This window comes from Battus philenor, unplaced genomic scaffold (genome assembly GCF_028537555.1).
Source record: "Battus philenor isolate CCGP_79_NKW_IND1 unplaced genomic scaffold, ilBatPhil1.0.hap1 SCAF_20, whole genome shotgun sequence".
NCBI lineage: Eukaryota > Metazoa > Arthropoda > Insecta > Lepidoptera > Papilionidae > Battus > Battus philenor.
In genome coordinates this window covers 3,597,552-3,620,732 of record NW_027181683.1, presented here as the reverse complement: position 1 = coordinate 3,620,732, position 23,181 = coordinate 3,597,552, and the positions used below count along the sequence as shown (strand labels likewise).

Sequence of the window (23,181 nt, the reverse complement as noted above, 5' to 3'; positions counted from 1 at the left end):
ATTTCCTTTTGAATGAATGAATGAATGATAGCCATTTATTTCCAAATTTCAAAGTTACTAATGTTTAGTGTTTATTTAGTATGTATTGGTATTGTTAGTATTTTTTATTTGAACCTCTCCTTGGATGAAGTCTTCTAGCGTATTCCATGTATACTTCTTTTGTCTCGTTCGCCCAGGCTGTTCCTTCTATTTCTGAATAACAATCTCTCCACCTTGTTCACGGTAATATTTGCTTTATATACTATATAACTAGCTACAATAAAAATTTAACAAATGTAACATATTTGATTGCTATTTCTCAACAAACTAGTATCTAACACAGGCACAGGCTAGGTCATCGTGGCGATCTTTGGAAAAGGTTTTTGCCTTTCAGAGGGCGTCTATCGGCTAATATGATGCCAGTGAAACGACTGAGTTTAGTAACTAGAGATAATACGATAAAATAATATACAATATTTTTGACATAATTACAGCTTTACAACTTACTAGCATTATATTAAAACCCCAAAAAGTTCATCGTTTTAGTGTGTTAACTCTATCAATATATTCACCCTATTAAAGCCCTTATAGTTATAATCAATCACTCTGTATAGTAATGCCTAAGCAATCCGTATATTCATGTTCTCGGCAATCAAGTAATCTACAATAGTTTGAAGATTTAAAACATTTGATGAAATATAATAAAATTAATTACTAGAAGTAAGTACAAATCTATTACTAGGCTTTTATAACCGACGACTTATCTTGAGTAGAAGGATAAATGCCAAATGCATAGTTAATATGAACGGCACGCAGAGTGTAAATTTCTTCAATTTCGAATTAAAAATGTAAACTAAAATTCGAGCTCTTTGTTTAATTAAAACGGATATTTGCACTGGTTTTCGTTTCACAGGACGGTTAGCAAAGGTTCCTTTGTGAGAGGGCCTCTATGAAATAGGTACGTCTAGTAGAAATTATCGTAATACTGCTAATGTAATTAGAGAGAATGTCTGGCGTCGCATTGTTCAACTCGGTGCCCCGGTGTACGTTACACATCTCTTTATAAATCTTTTAACTCACTTCTATGTGCACTCAAATTGTAGAAACCGAACTAAGAGAAGAAAAAATATAATTTATAAGAAACTGACCCGACGGAACGATGAAAATTTTTGAATTCATGTCCCATAATGAACATGCACGCATTTTTTTATTAATTTCGGACGAAGACAAATTCAAAAAACATAAAGATGATAAAAGCAGTCCCATGGATCTGACACGATTTTATTTTATATATATAGACTTCGTTGTAAGATTCTTTGTTTGATGAAGAAAAATGTGTCAGTGTAACGAGCAATAAAACTATCTTTATTTGTATTTATATATTATAGTGCTAGATTGTAACGGTTTTCTAATATTTGCGTAAAAAAAATAGATTTTAATGTCTCTATGGGTTAAGATGAATGAAAAGAATGAACGAAATGCATTTTTCTAAAATAGTACACTCTTAAAAAGACCGAAACGAAATACGCGCGCCACAAATTCCCGCCATCACAAACAAACGCACGCATCCCTCGCGCACGCCGCCTGCATTCCGCTGCGAGTCGCCGGCCCGCGACTGTTCATTTAAATAACTGTAGAAATTTGCTTAAAACCAACCCCGGCAAACAGCGGTGCGGCCCTCTAATATTGTTTCCTTTAGCCATAGTTCCATTCATCATAGACGCACTAGTGAACTTCGTAGGGTTGCCATATAGACTAACATTAATTACCAAAAATTAAATAGTGAATTTTATATTTTCTATTGAAATAAATAATCGATCATATAAATTTAACTATAATTCATAACGACATGTTACCTTTTTTAAAATAATATTAGAGAAATATTTGAAATTTATCTATTACGATTTATACATGATGGTTTTTACCTCATTTTATACAAGAGACAAAGACCACGTGAACGTCGCTTTTGTTTCTTAAGAGTATAATTCGTAACCTATTCATAAAATGTTGAAAAATGTAATAATTATGCTTATTTGACTTAGATTTTTATAAATAACTTTATCTTTAATCTTTGTCCAACAGTGGACATCCTCTGGCTGAAATAATAATAATAAATCTCTCGTTATACATCTTCTCAAATGTAATGTCATAGTGACTACAAGAACAAAGACTTTAAATTTGTATGTAACAATGATGTATGAAACTCCGAGTGTTTTAAAAATGAAAAATGTAAAATAAAAATGTATGCACCAAAATAAAATTATAAGACAACATTCCTCAAACTATTGTTACAATATAAAAAGCGAGAAAATAATAGAGCATTTTAATAATTCAACTAAGAATATTTGTATCAAAGAACAGGAGGAACTCCTTAATTTACTGCATTTGTCGTGCCCATAATCACGCCGTGGTCCTGTGTATGGATACAAAATATAAAAGCTGCTTAAGATTAAACACTGACGCAATTTATCCAAAACAATTTTCTGCAAATTGAAAAAGGCATTTTCGCATTTTGACGTTGTCATAATTCTTATTATAAATATTAATTTAAATTTTTGTAATTAATGTTTAATCAGTAATAAAGTATACTTTTGTAAGTCTATATTAATTACATAATGAACGGAATCATTACTCTTTTTATTGTTATTAATGCTTATTAATATTGGGTTGAGGAGAATTATTAATATATTAATATAACTATTTGGGATCTTTTTGGTAGAATATGGCAACCCTACACATTAGTCAGGATGGATGAACTCTGTCCTGTCACTAATTACTTTAAACTTGCGTACATCATTCGTCTTGCACCTCGACTATAATCGTCGGAAATGCCCTTTGTTGCGAGACTAATATACTTGAGCATAAATCATAGTTTCAGCTCAAACTATACTGCGGAAACAAAAGTTTTCATCGAGTTTCATGAAATATTTTTTTTAAAACGTGCAAGACATCAATGCAGCGCTAGTATAAAGTTATGATCGAGAACTTTTGCGCACAGATGGTACTCTTCGTATGAAGTTTTTTTTTAAACTTCCGCTTTAGTGTTGTACTCTGTATAGAGGATGACATATGAACATAAAATACGACTATATTTACATAAAATATAATGGCAAATAAAATATATTTTTATGACCAAAATTTATGTTATTACATAAAATTGCTTATAAGACGTTATCCAAAAAGTAAAATAAAAATGAGCCAGTGTTGGCTGCCATAAGAAGAAATTTTAATGGACATGTAAAAAGCGGCAACGACTAGCGTCGAACAAAGCCGCCATCTTTCTAAAACCTCGGTGTATAGCATTTTATAATAATGCATTTAGCGTAAAAATTAATTTGCACCGTGAGTGAATAAAAAATAAATTGCATTTCACTACGCGATCTATACAAAGGCTGGTAGTAAAATTACGGAATATTTATAATCAAAATTAATACTTGCTTTTTAAAATGCTAATTGGTGATGATGGTGCTTATCTAATGTATTACATAGTATGTAACTTTATATATACTTGTATCTCTCGTCTGAAATGATCAGAGATACGTAAATTAGTGAAACATTTTTAGCCTTTACAGTGCAATCCTATCTAATATAAAGTTGACGGATATAATATTCATATCAATAAGAATATATGGTTTATAATTATTTATATACAGTTAAGACATGCCGGATCAGATTAAACATCTTGGAATGAGTCGTTTTAATCTTTTACATGAAATAACAGTGACGTCATAATCTATTAGGAGAACCGGAAAGTGATGTCGTTTCTGTCGACATATTTTGCTAAAAAACCAATTGCTTTTAATGGCTCCGGCATTGAGAATTTGTATACAAGATCGCAAAAGGTTCTTAATAACGAAGGTATATTGTTGATTAGAAATAAAAATGTGTTAAAATGTAGTCGTGTGAATTTAACTTTAGAAAGCAAATCACTTTCCAGTCCCTCTAATATTTTTAACCTAAATAAAAGTACTAGAAGGACTTGGTAACCTGTATTGTCTAGATATTAGAAATGACATTCATCGACCCCCTTAACATAATGCGATTGTAGAGTAAATTGATGATGACTAAGTCGGACAGGTCCGCCTGAGCCATCAAGTTTTTAAACCAGGTCTCCAGAGCGTAAGATCGTTAATGTAAAATTAATCGTTGTTTACACGCTTTGTAATTAGTTTTAACAAAATTCATTCTAATTTCATACGAAATTCCATTTTAATTAATCAAGCAACTGTTGATAATTAACAACTTACCGTTAATTTACTTACATCAAGCTGAAAATCTCAAGACTAAAGACAAATTTCATTATTCAGACTTCGCTTAACAAACAAGGTACCTTAACTGTTGTACAAATTTACAAATAAATAGTCTAAATTAAATGCCCTGAAGGAAATCTTTAACCAGAACAAGCAAGACTTTAATCAAAGTTATTGTTAATCAATATTTACAAAACAGGATTATTAATATTTTTTCGGTTTGATCCGCCATCTTGTTTCCATCGGCCGTTTAATTAGAATTCTAAGCCCTCTTTTGAAATATAATCAAAGGCTTTATAAACAATTAAAGTTTCTTTGGCTTTATTGTTTTTTCAACGTTACACTATAACGTAAAAAATAGGAAAAAAATTAGTTTCATGAAGAATAATTTTAAAAATGTAGTTTAAATATTTTTATTATATATTAATATTTCCTTTACTTGGAATTGTTGACACACTATGGAGCCATTTCAATAGCAAAAAATCCCCGGATGCCAGTAAGACTTCCAAAACAGTTTCTTCTGCTAAATCATCAATTATCTCATTGCAAATTAGTCATGAAATAACTTTAGACATTGTCATATTAAGATTTTGTAAATTATATATTAATAACACAAACAATAACATAAACTTAACATTATTAAAACAAATTAGTGATATAAGCTGTGAAAATTCATTATTAAAAAATAACCATCACAAGTTACACTTTTTTGTATATCTCAGACGGATTAGTTTCATTCATATTCACACAATTCCAACTTGGCGGTATTTTAAAACGCACGAAAACATGACAGTGATGCTGTAACAATGAACTTTCCCACACAGTTACACTTGTGTCATAGAAAGCAATTGTTTAAGATCTCGCGTGACGCGTGATCATCTGTTCCGCCTTATTAGTGCATGCAATTACTCATGTAACAAATACGTACTTTTATTAAAAAAGAACAATTATTTACACTTCCCCCATTTCCCTTTCTAGTTACGTAATAAAGCGTCGAGTCAAGCTTATAAATACTGACTGTAATCTTCGCTATCTTACTTCATCAAAATACATGTGAAGCGTCCGCCATTTTGAGGCGCCATTTTGGCAAAACGGGCATAACCAGATTTTAAATTCAAATAACTTTGAATTTATTTTAGAGATAAATAAAGTCCGTTTCCATGCAAATGAAGCTTACGTGGTTTCAAACACACATTAAGCAAATATTTGTCCGCGAATATTCCTCGAACTGCTAAAACTTCGCCATCCGTCTGAGCGTGTTCAACGTTTAAACTAACAAGCAGATTTTTGAACGCTATTTTACTGACTTCAGTTCATTAGTATAAAATGAAGCTAATGTCTGTCTGATTTAAATGCAATTTTGAATTTGTAAAATAAGCGTTTTAAAGTTAAGTCTTTTATGTATAATATTCGTTAGAAAAATACTAAATTTAAATTAAAACTATACGTGTAGATAACATAAAAACCTATATTAATTCTATCCTATATATACGATCACAAACTATATACTTTAAACTAAACATAATTAGTTACCGAAAATCCTGTAAGAGATACAAAAAATGTTTTATAACCAGAACATTGACATTGTAATTTTTCAAGTTTAATATTAATGTCTATATCCAGAACATATAAATAGATGAAAAATTAGCGTTAAAACAAAAAAATTCCCAATATTTTTCATAAATCATACTCTCCAAATCTTTAGGTTTTCTTATAGTATATGGATTTATTGCACTTTAAGAACATTTTGTAAGCGTTTTAATTTAAAAAATCTAAACAGTAAAATGGGTACACAAATTGTAGATGGAATGATTATATTTGTTTCATATATATTAAAATAAAATGTTTTCTGTTGGTCTATTTCTTCATCTTCTTCATCATCATTATTCTAAGGCCTTTCCATTCCATCCAACATTTCTAAGTGTTGCTTACTAACTTTTAATAATATTAATTTACATATTTTATTATTAATAACCGATCCTATTTAAAACTACTGGGGAGGTCTACGGCCAGTAGTGGACGTTATACGGCTGAAATGAAGACGACGTTGATTAATTTGTGTAATCCCAGATTTACTGGTCATAAAGAAAATCAGGTATAAAATAATGAGGAATTCTTTTTTACTTAATAGTAAAACCACTGTTAGTTTAAAAGCTACAATTTTTTACGTTTCGCTATGCCAAGTTCTTTTATTTAAATTATGTTTTGGATGCATCTGCCTTCAACCTTTGCCTGATGCGTTAAACATAGAATACTTAATTACATAATATTCGCCCTTTGTTTTTTTATGTCAAAGATAAACTAAGTTTAAGAAATTAAAATACTATAATATAATTTTATTTGATATAAATCAAATTTATTTGATAATTTATATACCATACACTTATTATCAGAATAGAGGAGATTCGTAAACGAACAAAAATAAATAACATAGCATAGCAAATTGGGAAGTTTAAGTGGAAAAAGCCACACACCGCGTAAATCAGATAACTCCTGGGGTTTGAAGGCTCTGGAATGGAGATCACCTACCACAGACAGATGGTCTGGTTAAAGTCGTTGGAAGACGCTGGATGCAGACCGTTACCAACCGCTCCTATTGAAAGTCGCAAGAGTAAGCTTATGTCCAGCTGTTGGTATAATGGGACTAATTTCGTTTTGCAAGTACTTATAATATTCCCATAAACATACTATATAGTTAATATTAAAATAATTAGCGATGTTTTAGTTAACAATAATTAATTATAGCGATTTATCTCCCATCGCTTGTGTTAAACATGGGTAAATAATTTGGTAATTTATTCTAACAGAAACGAAGTAACCCAGTTACGCTTTACGGTTCGGCGGCCTGTGCCGTTTTTACTTTTTACACGCCACTTGTAACGGGCCCCTGCAATCACGCTACCTGTTGCAGACACAAGTGTGTGGGGTTCCGTATTGAATAACCAATGCCGTTCACAACCGTTAGTTGAGCAATGTTTTTTTTTCTTTTCAATTATATTCGGTGATCTACAATTAGGAGACTCAAAACTAAAAAATAAAGCAATCAGCTAACGAAGGTCGAACAATTGGTCAATATTAGACTGGTATATAGATGTGTGACCGCCATTCGCAATTGATTCATCTATTCAAATATTTAACTCTAGTCTAGACTATAAGTTTACCTAGACAAGGAACATTTAATTTGAGCTGAAGTATTTCTTTTTATTATACTATCAACTGTCTCCAAAGAGTTTTTGCTGTCAAAAGTTATTGACCTATCGCAGTCCAATAAAAAAATATAAAAAAAACCTTTTTCACACAGTTTTATTTATAGGTTTAAAAATAAATTTTCTATTTCGTACATTGACTTTAGCAATAATTATGTTTTTGTTTTTTAATGCCTTATAGTACAAGATTTTATTATTTCATCTTAACAAACTTTTTTGTTTTGATTAACGTCAAACTCTAAACAGCGTAAGTGCTGACAGATGTTTTTAATTAAATCTGAGATTTCTGTCGTAGAAGAAAAGCGTTGGTTTTTAATACTTTTCTTAATAAAAATACGGGCAAAGAAATATTTAAATTATCAAATCGTTCAGTTTTGCAAGTAACAACATATTTAACTATTCATCTTTACTTTTAGATAGTCTAGGTAAAAGACAAATATTTGTGATCGAAGTTCACGAGTTCTATACCAAGGATACAATAATCCACATTTATTACATTAATTACATAAGATTGCCACTGCTCCCAAACAAATTTCTAGAGAATGAACAGCAGCATCATCTGCTTACCATAATAGCACACTGCAATCGCTAAGCGTGGCGATTATGGTATACTTCCAATAGATATCTTTAGAGAATGCCTATGCCTTTCAGTGGGCATCGACATTTTTAAGAAAAAGCTGTTAAAATTCTACATTACTTAACACGATTTATTAATTAGCTTCACTAATCATCACAAGATATTTTTAGAGAATTATATTGCCATAGCGATTTATTCAATTGTCGCTTTCCGTGTGAGTTTATGATTACAAAGAAAATATTTACGTATTGAATTAGGTTTGATACATTTTCATAGACGAAGGTTTAAAAATAAAAACATATAAAACATGCCATAACAACACTAATTATTTTCAACGGCATAATTCTTATATAAATACAAAAATAATATTTGTAGTCTTACAACTACAGACTGTCCAAAGTTATTGTTGACCTGGTGAACCTTGATGATATGCCAAAGATTATATATTTAAATATGGGATACATATAATGTATATGTCTTTATATACATTATCACTGACACATAGATTAACACGCCTTTTTCGTTAAAATTGACATTAAAAATAAAAAAATTCTAAAGGATAGGTGTATATATACTCTGTGGTTTACATGGATAAAGAAAAATGGTACTTATGCTATTTTATTCACAATTTTATAACTTTTTCTCCGTAAAAGCCTTTCTCGCACCGTAACGAAAATAGGAAAAAATTTTTTAACCAGAGTGGTAGAGCCGCTCTCGAGTTTTACCGCTTAGCAACACATTAGGGGATTTTATTTTTATAAAATATAAATGTTTATCTACTAAAAATAAAAAAAAAACAGATTCCCTTTAAATATACTGAACGGCATACTCAATTTTTCCACATATTAATTTGAAGAGGCGGTAAAGTATCGTCCTTGTATGATTTGCGTTTTTATATAGGACATTTTATTAAAAGTAACCGTAAAATAAAATTCGGTATAATGCTGTACTGTTATATATTTTTAGTTATAAGTGAAAACATTTTTAAATTATCTTGAACACATAAAATTCAGCAATGGTTCATTTTTAACGGCAGTATCGTAAATAAAATTTATTACTTTAGGTTAAAGAAACTCGAAAGGAATGGAAATCCTATCCTAGATACAAGGATTCTAAATAAAACGAAACCGGTCTAAACCGGTTGCCGCGCACGCGGGCATGGACTCGTTCCTAGTATCCTATCGCATTCGAAAAATAAGGCTTCGAGCCTCTTTTGGGCGGCATATTCCATTTTTAAACCACGCTTAGCAACGGACAATTACGTTCCGGGGTACGGGACCGTAAATTTTTATTCTCAAAATTTTACCTCTTTTCATTCATTAAGTCTCCTTTGTGAGCACACGGTACGTGTTTCCGTGTTCAAATTTACCTTTGCCATCTAGAAAAAATACGTAGCTGACTTTTAAAAGCAGAGTACAATCTGTTTTATTCATATTATTATTCCATTTGTGTGATTTAAATTTTCTCATGAAATGTTCGCGTCACAAGAAGAATATCAGGAGAGCTCAATTTGATATAAACTAAATGACATCAATGACATCTATTCGGGAGCAGAGCCCACAACAAACTCGGCAGGATTTATGACAGTCATGACTCACAAAAATCCATATTTCAGTAATTAGAACAACTCGTTTCGAACTCCTAGACTATAATAGGTGTTATTTACTATTAATTGTGTGATAAGTCATAGATATTAACTGGCATTATATCGAAAAAACGTACACAGTTATCTACAAAGGAATTATTAATTTAATCTAGCTAGATTTAAAATTTTACGCAATTATTTTAAAAAATAAAACTCTTATTCTACCGAAGCAGCAATTGCTTTAACTGATTTCGTACTTAGAATTCCAAGATACAGTAACGTAACCGAAGTGGTGCAATAAAAAGTGCAACAGAAACGCTTGAGAACGTACTGTATCGAAAGCAAACCTCAATCGCAATTAAAGCGATTCGACCGAACGAGGATACCGACGTTCGGTGAGGATTCACTTTGATGTATCTAAAGGACTGGCCAGGTCAAAGACTTCTGAGAAATGTAATTAAGCCGCAACAGATACAGATAAAGTAACTCTTACTTCTCTATACGGACCACTATGAAAAACATACGACAAAGTCTTAATAATCATCGTAAAAAATCACAAAAAGAATGACAAATCTTTATTTTTTTGTTTTCAATCCAATAAGAATATCTGAATAAAATATTCTTTAAAATGTATTAATTTCTTTATTTATAAACGTCAATCTGAAACTTGGCGACGGGCCAATTCCAGAAAAAAATTTTAAATTAAAAAAAACAGGTTGTATTTTTAAATTATTCTAATTTTTAAAAATTACAATTCATAGACATTGTGATGTTTTTTCAATTCTTATAAATATAAATATTTACTTATTAAATTTTTAAAATAACATTTTGTTTACGCCTTTAATGACTAAATAAAAAAAGGAGATTGACTAGTTTTCTCAGGCTACTTGCCATATCTCCCGATATTAAAAAAAAATTACTATAGACTAAAATGAAGTATATTATAAATATGAGAAATTATTCAAACAATTATTGACAAGATCGAATGTCACAAATAAAATACACTGAAGTTTGAAACAACGATTGGTAACATAACCTCTGAGCGTTACATACGCTTATATCTCTCTCACTCGACATTTTTAATTTTATACAAATAAGTTTATTTCAACTATAACGACAGATCCAGATAAAATTAGGCCCGGTTGGGCGCCCTCGAAACGAAATGTCAATGCCATAGTTTCATGTAACGACTATGTTACTAAATAAAAGGTTTTAATTAAAAGGTATTGTACGTAACATTTTACTGTTACAGAGTTTTAGTTTATTACATTTTTATATATTATAAAGCTTGAAAATATATAAATGTTATTTGAAGTGGTCTTGATTGGCTGCAATACAGACCTTTAAACATAGAAGCCAGTAATCAAAACCAGTACGCACTCTTTCTACGGAAAAATTCTTTACTGCCTATCGTATGGATTGTTTTGGGTACTACAGGTTATCAGTTAGAGTAAGCTTTATCCTCTAAAACTGACCACAAATTATAAAACAGTGGATTAGAATCAGGATCATACGATGACCAGTTTTTAGCTTCGTTGAAGTCCGGAAATTTTTTTTGTAATCAAGGTTAGATGGATCAAGCTTTATTACCCGGCTCCTTTACTTCCTGAAAGGACTACTCTTGGTTATTGAACATGGCGCTGTTAAGGAGCTTAACTACCTTCAATAGAATGGTATCTTGATACACATGCGCCAAAGTTTTGATACCCTTTTTACAATACTCTGGTCTCAGTCACTCCTTCATATCAAAAAACCAATCATCATTGAAATCGGATAATGCAAACATCGTACTCATTTAACTAATTGCTAAGATGCTCTAGAGCTTTCTGCGTATTTATATTTCTGCGTATTTATTAAATTAATTTTAACAAAATTGAAATAAATTTCCCGTCTGTTAACAGTATTTTCTGTGTCCTCCCTTCGCGTACCGCTTAAGTAGTCGTTTTGATTTTACCAACCTATTCTTTTTTAAATTATTAGTAAAGAAATGACGAGTACGTTTCTTATAGACTGCACGCCCTAAGCCATTTAATATACACGACATGGTTGAAGGTGCTATCTTCATCTCCCGAGATAAAATCTTTTCTTCGAATTCCTTTGATCGCCTTTTTTGTACGAACACTACGTGGACGGCCAGATCTTTTTCTGTCACAAACAGAGGAGGTTTCATTATACCTATCAATAGCCCAATTCGCAAATATTTGACTAATACCAAGCATATAGAGTATTATAAATATTGGATTTAGCACTATACCTACTACATGTAATGCAATCACAGCTATTCCTTTTTCTTTATCACTCCACTCCATTTTAATATAACATAATATACGCGTACATATAAAAAATATTTTATGATATATTGGCGTAAAATTTTTTTCATAACTTATGATCAATATCAGAATATTCATAAAAAAATACACAGATTCAAAACTCAAAAATAACATTTCGTTTATTTTCAATTATAGCAGCATTTACGGCCAATGTATTAAAATATACTGTGCTCAATTTTCTTTAAATACCCACTGTATGTACATTATAACCTTTAATAATTAATATACGATATTGAGAGAGATGGTTTAAATTAACTGGAATACTGTTTTAAATCCTACGCTTTAAATATATATTCCAATAAGTCAGCTTATCAAACGAGCTGCTTTGGATTATCGAGTATGAAATTCCAATATTGATTCACATAAACGATTTGCAATACTATTGGCATAGTTTTGGCTATTGGAATATTACAATGTAATTGTTATATCAAATTTTATAAGGTAGCATATATAATCCGACACACGTAATTTAAGTAAGCCGCAAAAAAAGTCTAAATATTTCCATATAATAATTACATTCAAGTAAAACAAGTAGTTTAAAAATAAATGTTATGAAATAATTACAAATTTAAAACAACCTTCAGATTATACAGGAAGTTTTATAAGGATGGATTTTTAAAAAGCACAAAAAATAACTTTATTTAGCTAGATATTAAGAGCATCCATAATTCATTTAGTTTAAATTTGGTTCAGTTTCTTTGTATTAGTTCTATTAGAAACAGATAAATACTGATCAAATGATAAATTGATAACAAAGGAAGTTCATTGCGTCCACTACGTACCTTGATTTGGAGATAGGGTTTTGAAAGTAGTCAGTGACTCACAGGACTTGTTGCACTATTTAAATATACACAAAAGTTGATTTTGAACTTTAAAAAAAGTATTTTATGGTTCAACGCAGTAAGCGGCACTCGCCTACGCCACACCTCGTACACTTTCAAAACCGGTTTCAACGGTTTTACGTAAAAGTAGTCTCGAGTCGAGAGCAACAACGAAACATACTCCTCCCTCGAACGCTGTCGTCAAACTGAGCCGGAGTAAAAAAAACCAGTACCGTGTTGCCACCGCGCTACACATTAATTCACTCCGTGATAAAATATTCACACAATAGATGATTTTTATTGAGATATGATTTTCAATTAGTGACATGAAACTTATTTTTACACAGCAGTCTGAAAAACCTTTTAAAGCCAGAAAGGCTAACAGCGCCCAGCAACAATCAAATACAGCCATAGTTTTATACAAATATGTCCTATATAAAAAAAATGTATTTTATTATTAAAAATTGGGGTATATGATTATGAATGACAACATATATATTTATTTGTTTGCTTTAATTTCATGCTTTGAAAATAGAAATTAATTTTGCCAAGAAGTAAGATATAATATTAATACTAGTAACCCTGCAATATAACTTTCGTTGTGGTTTCGTCGTTCTTCGGTAAACTTCGGGCACACTCGTAAAGTAAGCGTTGGTGTACGGTTTTAAAAACGTAAAATTGAAAATAAAAGTGCTAATAAATAATAACTTGTTACGGAGCATTTTTTTTATAAAAAATAACATTAGAGGGTTCTCATATTGTAGATAGAATTTCTTAATTATTTATATTATTAAGGTGAAGCAGAAATTGATACGATGAAAGAAATATTAAAAATGAAAAGTAAAAATTTTTACATTTAAAAATGTCATGTCGCGTTTTTACTTTTTGAAAACTGTACTTATTATTTATTATTACGTGTTAAGATTAACTTTCTAACTTTAAACTTTTCTGATCCTTCCAAACTTTTAATCGCGTTCTACTTACGAACAGCCTTATGTTTTGTAACTCCTGAATATGAAAGATAATTGTAGAAATACCTTTTGGAATGAAAAGTATATGTAATTATTTGCCGTGATAAAACATATTTTCATTTCATTCATTTTTCGTATACCAATAATCTAACAAATGAATAAAAAACTAAAGTTTATTTTAGTTACTTATCGAGATATGTTACAATTAAATAAATAAGCTAATAAGTAAATATGTATTAGCATACTATATACATAACCGCTATGGTAGCCCAGCGGTAGAGTACTGTGACCTGTGATCGTCGGTCGCAAGTTCGATTCCTGGAATAACATATATAAAATAATGAAAAATTTCAAAACTCACTTGTGCATTCATTACACAGTATTATCTCCACACAAACAAGTTTCCAGAGGATGGGCAGTACTGCACTGCAAACGCCGATCCGCCTGCCAAACGTGGCGATTATGGTATATCCCCTCACAGATAATTTTGCAGGAGGCCTATCTCTTACCGTGGACTTCTTTGGGCTGAAACGACAACGAAGACAATACATACATACTTTTTTAACTTTACTTTATGGCTCTTTTTACTATTTTAAAGTTGTCAGGTACCTCTATTTTATTCGGTATATGATTTAAATTTTTACGTTACAATCTATTTTTAATTTTCTCTTATTTGTATAAAGTTGCATTAGATTCATTATACCGGTTTAATAAAGATATCAAAATAATTATAAACTGTTTCAATAACTGATAGATTTTTGAGAAAGATAATGGTTAAATGGCGAACTTTTAACACATTACTAAAATAGCCTACTAAAAATGGTTACTAATTTAAATATGTTCCATGGTGTTACCACAGTCTAAAATAAAATATATTATCATTAATATCTTAGGTAAAAAAACTCGCTATAATAACAGTTATTAAGTTAGTTATAGCAAAACTAGTTATTTTTATCAATTCTCATGCACACTTATCGCCTGTTTGAGAATTATGAAGACCTACCAACCGTTTTACAGGAGTCAGTAAAGAAAGTAGTGCGGACATCGGCCGCATTTCGTTCAACGCTAATTGTGGAGTAACAATGCGGGATTGTTTCATGAATTTCTAATAAATCTTGACTTTCTCATACTATTGTATGAATAATAATACGCTACGCGTATGCGATTGATATTCGCCAGACTTTTTTAATATACAATTCTGATTAGATTCAACTGTATTGAGACAGAACGTTACACAGTATTTGTTTATTTGTGTAAAACTATAAGGGGGTGAATGTATACATCAATTGCTACTTATTACTCTATGGTACACTCTATTGGAAGTGATAACCCAGCGATAGAGGACTGGGACTTGCGATTAAAGGTTAATTATAAAGGATTGCAGGTGCTCAAAAAAAAGTTTCCAAAAGATGGGCAGCAACGTCCTCTGCGTGCCATAATACCATACGCGATCGCCAATCGTAGAGATTAATTTATATCCCCCCATAGATATCTTTAAGGAGAACTGTGTCTTGCAGTGGGCTTCTACGGACTGAAACAACAACATTATGGTTTTTATTCACGCCTTCATTCTTGGGTACCATTGTTAGACTAAAGTTATAATCTACCTCCTATTGGTAAATCATTTTTAGCTCTATCTTTATCATTAGCAAAACGAATGTTTTCGACTGTTACAAACATCTAACATTTTATCGATGGAATATATCAAAAGCAATGACAAACACGCCTACTTCAAGCTGCGATAGTTTGCCATGTCTTGAGTGGTATGAAACAGGACATAGTATAAAGATACTCATTAATTCTATTAAAACATGTTATATTGAAATTTCAGTAGTGTATAATAAAATATATTTATATATTCATAGTAATTCATCAAATAATACGAAAATATTTTTGGCATTCGCTTTTATGTCTGAAAAGTTAATTACATTGATGAAACAATACATCAACTTCAATTTACAATTTCCCATTTGTTAAGGGTGACCATTTTTGCAACGTATGTTGTAGATTTATTTTAATAATCAATAGAGAAAAAAATGGTTAATCTTTCGAATGTCTTTTTATTATACGTTTTTCACAACGTTTTATGATCAACACGTAGAGAGGTAATTTTATAATATAACTATAATAACTCGAACATTTTATTAGCATATAAAATATTTCATAAAAACAAAAAAAAAAATCTTTATCATGTATAAAAAAATTGCTATAAAATTGTAATAAAAATTAGAAAATGGTAACCCTAACATACGTCATTTATATTTTACGCGCGCCGAACAATGACGTTTATTGACATCACAGGAAAAACCTCGCGAAAAACAGCAAGAGCCGTGTGAACGTTACTTTAGCAATAAAACGAAAGGAAAATGTGTATCTAAGTGTTTTGCTCCCATCATTCAAAGCAAGCACGCACTGGAAGTGAAAATCCAATAACGAAAGTACTTATTTGTAATACATACTTTTTAATACAAAAACATTTATATATAAAATTACAATAAAAAACTTTGTCTTGCTACGGACGTAGCCGAAAGAAAGATGAACAAATTATTATCAGTACTCATTATATTAGGGGGACAGGAAAGTAATGTCGTTTCTGTCGACATATTTCACAGAAAATTTGTATACTAGATAGCAAAAGATTGTTAATAAAGAAGGTGAATATATTGTCGTAAGAAAAAAATACTTGTTAAAAATGTAGGTATGAGAATTTAACTCAAAGCGACATTACTTTCCGTCCCCCTAATTCTATGTAAAATATTTCATATCAAGAAATATAAGTATAATAGAGAATAGTAAATTTTCAATACAAATTATGGGTAAATAGCCCTGGAGACCAGAGCACGTTAAGGATTAAGTTATGAGTTCCTTAACACACTGTGACATGTATTTAATAAGCCGTGAACGCCCTATACTACTCTGTTTGTACAACTAAGTAAACCCGTGAACGGGGCCCGTAGCCAACTAAATAAAGTTCTTTCAACTCCACACAGCAATGGTCGTTTTTGTTCGAAAGTTTCGCAATAACATAGTTATGCCGGCGGCCTGGTTCGATTTTACAAAGATGCTAGTGGGAGATTTAACTCGAGATACACGTATATTGATAAAAGATCACGTGGTATTCCTTAATAATAGGATGGGGAAAAAGTTACTACGCATTTAATGTGATATTTCGAGATTTTTTTTTACTTTTGAAGGTTCTTTACATTTAGCTATAGTATGTATATAGTATATAGGGCACCCTGAGTGTAATGGAAAGTATATCAAAAAATCACTTGTCTGAAATGGTAGTAAACAGAGCACGTCGCATTGCAACCGAGGACCGTTGGCGCCGAAAGATTCTCCCGTAACAAAAACAAAACTTGGCAAGTTTTAGCGGTCCTCTCTTGATGTTAATCTGACACTGTATACAGAATTCTAAACATACCTCAACAGGTTGAAATCTGAAAGTCAGGGCTATGTGGCGGATGCATTATCGTCTCACAGCCAAGTTCTCTTAATTTTGACTGAGTAGATAAAATTTTGTAATTTTCAACAAAAGTGACGTTTGTGATAGATCATTTATGTTGAATAATTCCGGCCGTTCTATTTCCATTTCTTGCTTTAATCTTATAGCAGAAAAACAAGTAAAAATAATTCGAAAGAGAAATTTTACAATATACTAACATTTTTAATTTCATTAAAACCCTAGCTACAACTATTTGCGACGAGGCTTTTTTTCTGAACCTAAGATGTTTAATTTGAGATTCTTAATTTAAAACTTCTTAATTAGTTTTTATGCGTGTGTAGGATTGACGGGAAAGGGCCGCTGAGTAAATATAAGAGCTAATGAATGAGATACGGTGTGAAAAGAAAGACCGAATCAAGTTTGAGATTGATGGCGGATTGTTGTTTTAACGTTTCAAATTTCGAAGTTTTCTTCCTTTTAACACAGTTTTGAAGAAAAAATACAGTTTCAATTGAAGAATTTATTTCATTTCTGCACTATATTAAATGTATATAAATGTCACACGTACTGAAAACTAGCAATTGATAATTTGTCAGGAGTACAAAAAAATAATTCCCTTGGTTTCAACAAAATTTCTTCATGAAGTAAATTACCTAATATTATTTAATTACTATCTTCAATTGTCTAAATTTGTGCGGAACTTGTCTTGTTGCGTGGTTGACGTTATAATGTACTAACCAACTATATTTTAATTTAATTTAAAAAGAGCATTTTCATTTATAAAACTGTTGAATTTCTAGCAGGCTTATTACTTGTAATGGTTAAAAAAATGACAGTTTAAAAGTGCATGTAAATCTCTCCTTCGATAAAAATATTTCGAATTTTAATTTGGATAAATATTATTGCCAAAAATATATTTATTCTTATAAGGTGTAACTGTTTTTTCATTGATATTAAGTAGTTTAAACAAATATTTAAAGAATTTGGTTCGCTTATAAGCTATAGTTCTTGAATGATAAAGAGAAACTTTCACCTGCATTGAAGTTGCTATCGTGTGGTACAAGCGACGAAATGATACGGAGAATTGGAAATTTAAAAAGAATACAATAAAATTTACTCCATGCAACTTCGTTTCTTCTTCATTCTACTTCGTCATTTTTAACTTAATATTTGTACCAATACGTAAATATACGTAGACTTCTATGTATTTATTTATATATTAATTTATTGTTATAAAGATCGTTATAAAATCAGCAGACGACTTGGTATACAATAATGTGCAAATAAGGCAAGATATTACTAGTAATACTAATTAGTATTAATGTAATAGTGTAATAATGTAATAGATATTAATTAGACAAGATTATATTTCCAAAACATTACTTTCTCAAAAAACTGTCTCCAAAACGATGTAAACTTCCGACGTCCCTTCCGAGCAACTCAACATAAGAACGTGTGGGACATCGGATGGTTACAGCGACAGTTCTTAGTTAGGTTCTGGGGTAATCGCTGCTCAACAGAGTACAATCTTAGACGTGCAGAGTCCCCAAATTGTCTCGCAGATAAGTTAAACAATAAAATAAGACATATATATTCTAGTATAACGCTTCAAAAAAAATTCTCGTATTTATGAAACATAAAAAAAATGATCTACAATAGTTTACACTTAGTTTAGACTCCTGAGTCTATAACCTAAACACATTATTTTTAATTATAAGAGCTTACCAATCTCTTACAAATTCGTTTATCAAAATAGAATAAAATGTATGTATGTACAGTATCCGCTCTATTGAAATTGTAGTATGTAACGGCCAGAGGGCTCTTTGGGACAGATATCAGTCACCGCTGTAACAAACTTTACGAATTTATTACAGCGACAAAATTTTCCAAAAAGAATCACGATCTTCAAGGAGGACGAATATGTCAATCTAGTACAACAGTCATTTTATTACGTCGAAATTATCATTAACTTGTCACTGTGAACTCGACTTTCTAATTTAATTAAATTTCATTGGTTATGGTACGCGAATAGACCGGTGGACAGTGATAGCTCACTTTACATTCGTATCTAACTGTAGTCAAAATTATGATTATGTTATTTCGTCTACAAACTTTAGCTTAATTATGTCCAAAAATTTCTATAAAACATTAAGTAAGAGTATATATACCGCATTTACTTCCTATTAATATATTGTACATCCTGTACAAAAATCAATGGTTTGAGAAATAATAAATATGTTATTTATAATGATAATATGGTCTGAAAAATAGTTTAAAAATTAAATAAATAGATACGAAAATTAATAATTGTTTACTATTTGACTTGCAGGGTTTGTACTGCCAGGCGTTATTGGCCTTAGACATTACAAGAGAAATTGAATATAAATAAGATATTTCCGAGTGATATTTTTACGGCATGATTGGAGAGAGGTATAAAAGCTTGTACACCTATAATCTAATATTAGGTATTTCCTGTGGATAAACATGTATTATTTAAAAAAAATATTAACTCGCTATATTTCGTTACCTTGTACCAAATTAAAAATAAATTGTTCAGTGCATAGTCGTGATTACTCTAGGGCATGTCGGTATTTTACTACGAGCGTTGTTTTATAAGCTTATTTTAATTTTTAACTGAGGTAAGATAAAATTACATATACTGCTTTATTTATTTACGTCGACTTATTGTTAACAAAATAAAATAATATTTTATTAACTACGATTTATTTTTAAACATTATCATAACGAGATAGCACTGCGCAATGTAAAAGAAATATGGATGGCTCTAAATGCATTATACATTTGCAGTCGCTATGAAATATTTAAAAATATTAAATGTGCACGTAATAATAGAGAAATACGTGGTAAGACACTTTATTATTTTGTTATACCATATATTAAACTAAATACCTCGTCCCATTACTGAATTTAAACAACTATCGACTACGTACATCTGCCTCCTGTTCGAACAGTGTTCGCTCGATGCTTTAATTTTAATATAAAACCCCGTTTATGTGTCTAATTTAATAAAAGAAAATTGCAATTAACAATTACGTTGCCAAAAATAAGATCACAAAAGAACAGTTATATAGGTCTTGTCTTGTCTCCGCGAGCTGGTTTTGCAACCAAACAGTACTGCGCTCATGTTGCGTCGGGTTTATCTTTACTGAAACTATCCCAACTCTTAGGAGTTGAGTTAGCTTAAGTAATGAGATTCTCTAGAGAAATCCCAGCAGGCCCATGAGTCGCTGGCGATCTCGAGGAGGCATTTTGGTGATTCGTGATGGGTAGCCCTGTAGGGATTATATTGGTCCTATTTACAATCTAAAACTTTAAATAACTATAATATGGTGGCTTTTATTTTTTTTCTATTTTTTACTGTCTTACATTGCTAGCCAATCCAAAGTGTTATTCACTACACGAGAGCGACTGTTCCTTGGGTAGAGTATGTCACCACAAGCTAACCTAAATCTATTGTAATTTTGGCGTTGACTGGTACTGCTACGAAAATCGTCAAACATAATTTTCAATGGCCGCTAATGTAAAATGCAATTAATGTTAGGATTGTGTAATATCGATGAAAATATTAGTAAAGAGCTCTATTTAAATATATATATAGTTTTGTCTTCAACTTATTGATTTTAACTTAATTTTGGTTTCAAATAAACTCTTATAAACATTAAATATTGTAATATATAATAAGAAAATACATATAAAACAATATAAAAATAATATATATAAAACAATAAATGTTTTATACGTATTATTTCCAATCGGCCTATTTAAAGTATTAGGTATGAAAAATGTTATTTTTTTTATGTTGGAATACGACAAGCCAATAACTTCTCGCAATGCGTAGTCTGTACTGTCTGTAATAATCCGAATTTCGAAAACGCTTTTGCCTAAACTATACAAAAAAAAAACATTAATTTTTGGTTAGTTGGTGCACAATTTATACATTAATTGACAGCTAATGACGTATGCATTCAACCATTTAAAGCTTTTATACCTATAACAAATCACCGTGTATAAACGGTATTTTAGAGACATGGACAATTTAAGCATGAAAGCTTTTTTGATTCTTTATTTGCTTCAATTAACCTTATTAAGAAAATTCAAAAGAACTTTGTCAATCGTGCCGGCGGTAAAGTTTTTGTGTTGATGTTCGAATCACGGCTTTTTCCACTTCCTATTAAAATAAAACCTTGTCTTGATTCACGTGCGACCCCAAATACCATTCGTACTTTGGTTACCCCCTGCTATGACAAGGTGTAATAGTTTTTTGTCGCACGGTCGGTAATCAAGTTGATTTGCTTTTATATTTTTATCATACCTTCTCTAATAATGCTATATATAACGGATTTTTGTTTCGTTAAAATAGGCTATTAGCGATAGGAAATTACAAATAAATATTATTATTTTAGTAAGATTGAACGAATAATAAACCTTTATCTTTAGCAAACCGAAAACTCAGCAAAGAAATATTGAGGCGAAAAACGGGTCTTCTCGCAAATAGCAAAAAATTAAAAAACAAAAAAGTGCAAGCAACAATAGCCTGTACACCTTTTTTTTAAAAAAAAAGTAGTACCCACAAGTGCCAATAAACCAGCAACAAATTATGGTGGTATTTATCGACAAATGAAAAGAATTTTTTTTATCATATTAATAAAAATAAAATATGTGTTTTCCTACTCGCACAACTCGCTGTGTTAAATTTTCTTAATCACTTGACTATGTACAAAGCGGAGATCGTCCTTTTCCAGCGATGGTTAAATGTCTAAACAGCTGTTAACTATAGAAGAGTAACCGAGTCGACGTATTGGCACAAGTATATTACAATACCAACTACCTCTAAACAACGCCATTGCCATTGCCAGTGCGAATTTTGTTCAGAAGCATAACACTAGATTTCCCGAGCGTAAATGAATGTTTCGGACTTCATCAGAGTTGAAGACTATCCGTCATTTAGACACGATCTTAATCCGCTGGATTATGATATATCAGTTTTAGAGAGCACTGTGTGTTCCAAACGCCGTGATAATTTAAAGTTCCTGTCACAATCCACGACACGGGTAGTGAAGTATTTTCTCATGTGAATAATGTGAATAAGCTTCACATAATGTTAATGTTATTATAATAATGTACAAACTACATGTTAAAGTAATAAATGTGTTGCTATGTGATAGAAAAAATATATTTATTATAAAATATAATTCTTTAGACAAAGTTGTGTTTTTATATATTCTATTACAACATTTATTTTTCTTTTAACCGTTATTCTATGAGTTATAATTTTTCTTTATCGTAGTAAGCTACGTAATGGAAGACTGGTCATATAATGTTATCATGGTGTCCAACGGATGTGACTAGTAATGGAAACTAACCGTGTTTCCTGTCGTCACACGCAATAATGTCGAATACCGTGTAATATTAAGGCGATTACAAAATGTTTGTGTGAATATATGCAAATATTATCCGGAAAGACATTGTCAATAAAAACGAAGTACTTATATAATTATATTAAAAAAAATATATAGCATATAATTTTAACATATTATTTTACTCTTTCATGTGGTGTCAAGTATATTCTGATAGCTATTTTTTAAATATATATGATTATTTCAAAACTAAAATTATTTTTTTGTTAATTATGTTAAAAATTAAATACTATATTTTTAAAAAGTCTAAGGAAACATTATCTAGACATAAGGAAGTTTTGAAAAACTAATCTTATGATTAAATAAACTGTTTGATTTGTAATAATTGGCTCTTTTGAATTGACGTTTCATCGTGTTACTATAGTTTTAACAGAAAGAATTCTACAAAAAAGTCCTATGAAACTTGTGTTTGTGTGAATTGTAAGGAAGGGTCGATTATCTATAATTTCCAAAATTTGTTACCGTTTTTTTTATTCTGTTGCAAAACGCAAGACAAATATTATACGAAAATTATAAAATAGTTGCGACAAATTGACATATTATTTACTTTAATAATTTCGGAACAAGTTTCTTTAGTAC

General features: G+C 30.6%; 1 protein-coding gene across 1 annotated transcript in view; it reads right to left on the bottom strand.

Annotated features, from left to right (window-relative positions):
- The window catches only part of LOC137922758 (fasciclin-3-like), a 279,320-nt gene extending 266,381 nt beyond the window's left edge, over positions 1 to 12,939 (bottom strand). Inside the window, exon 1 of the mRNA XM_068765816.1 lies at positions 12,710 to 12,939. The gene's annotated coding sequence lies outside the window, so the exon portion shown is untranslated. The remainder of the gene's footprint in view (positions 1 to 12,709) is intronic.
- Between the last annotated feature and the right edge of the window lie 10,242 nt (positions 12,940 to 23,181).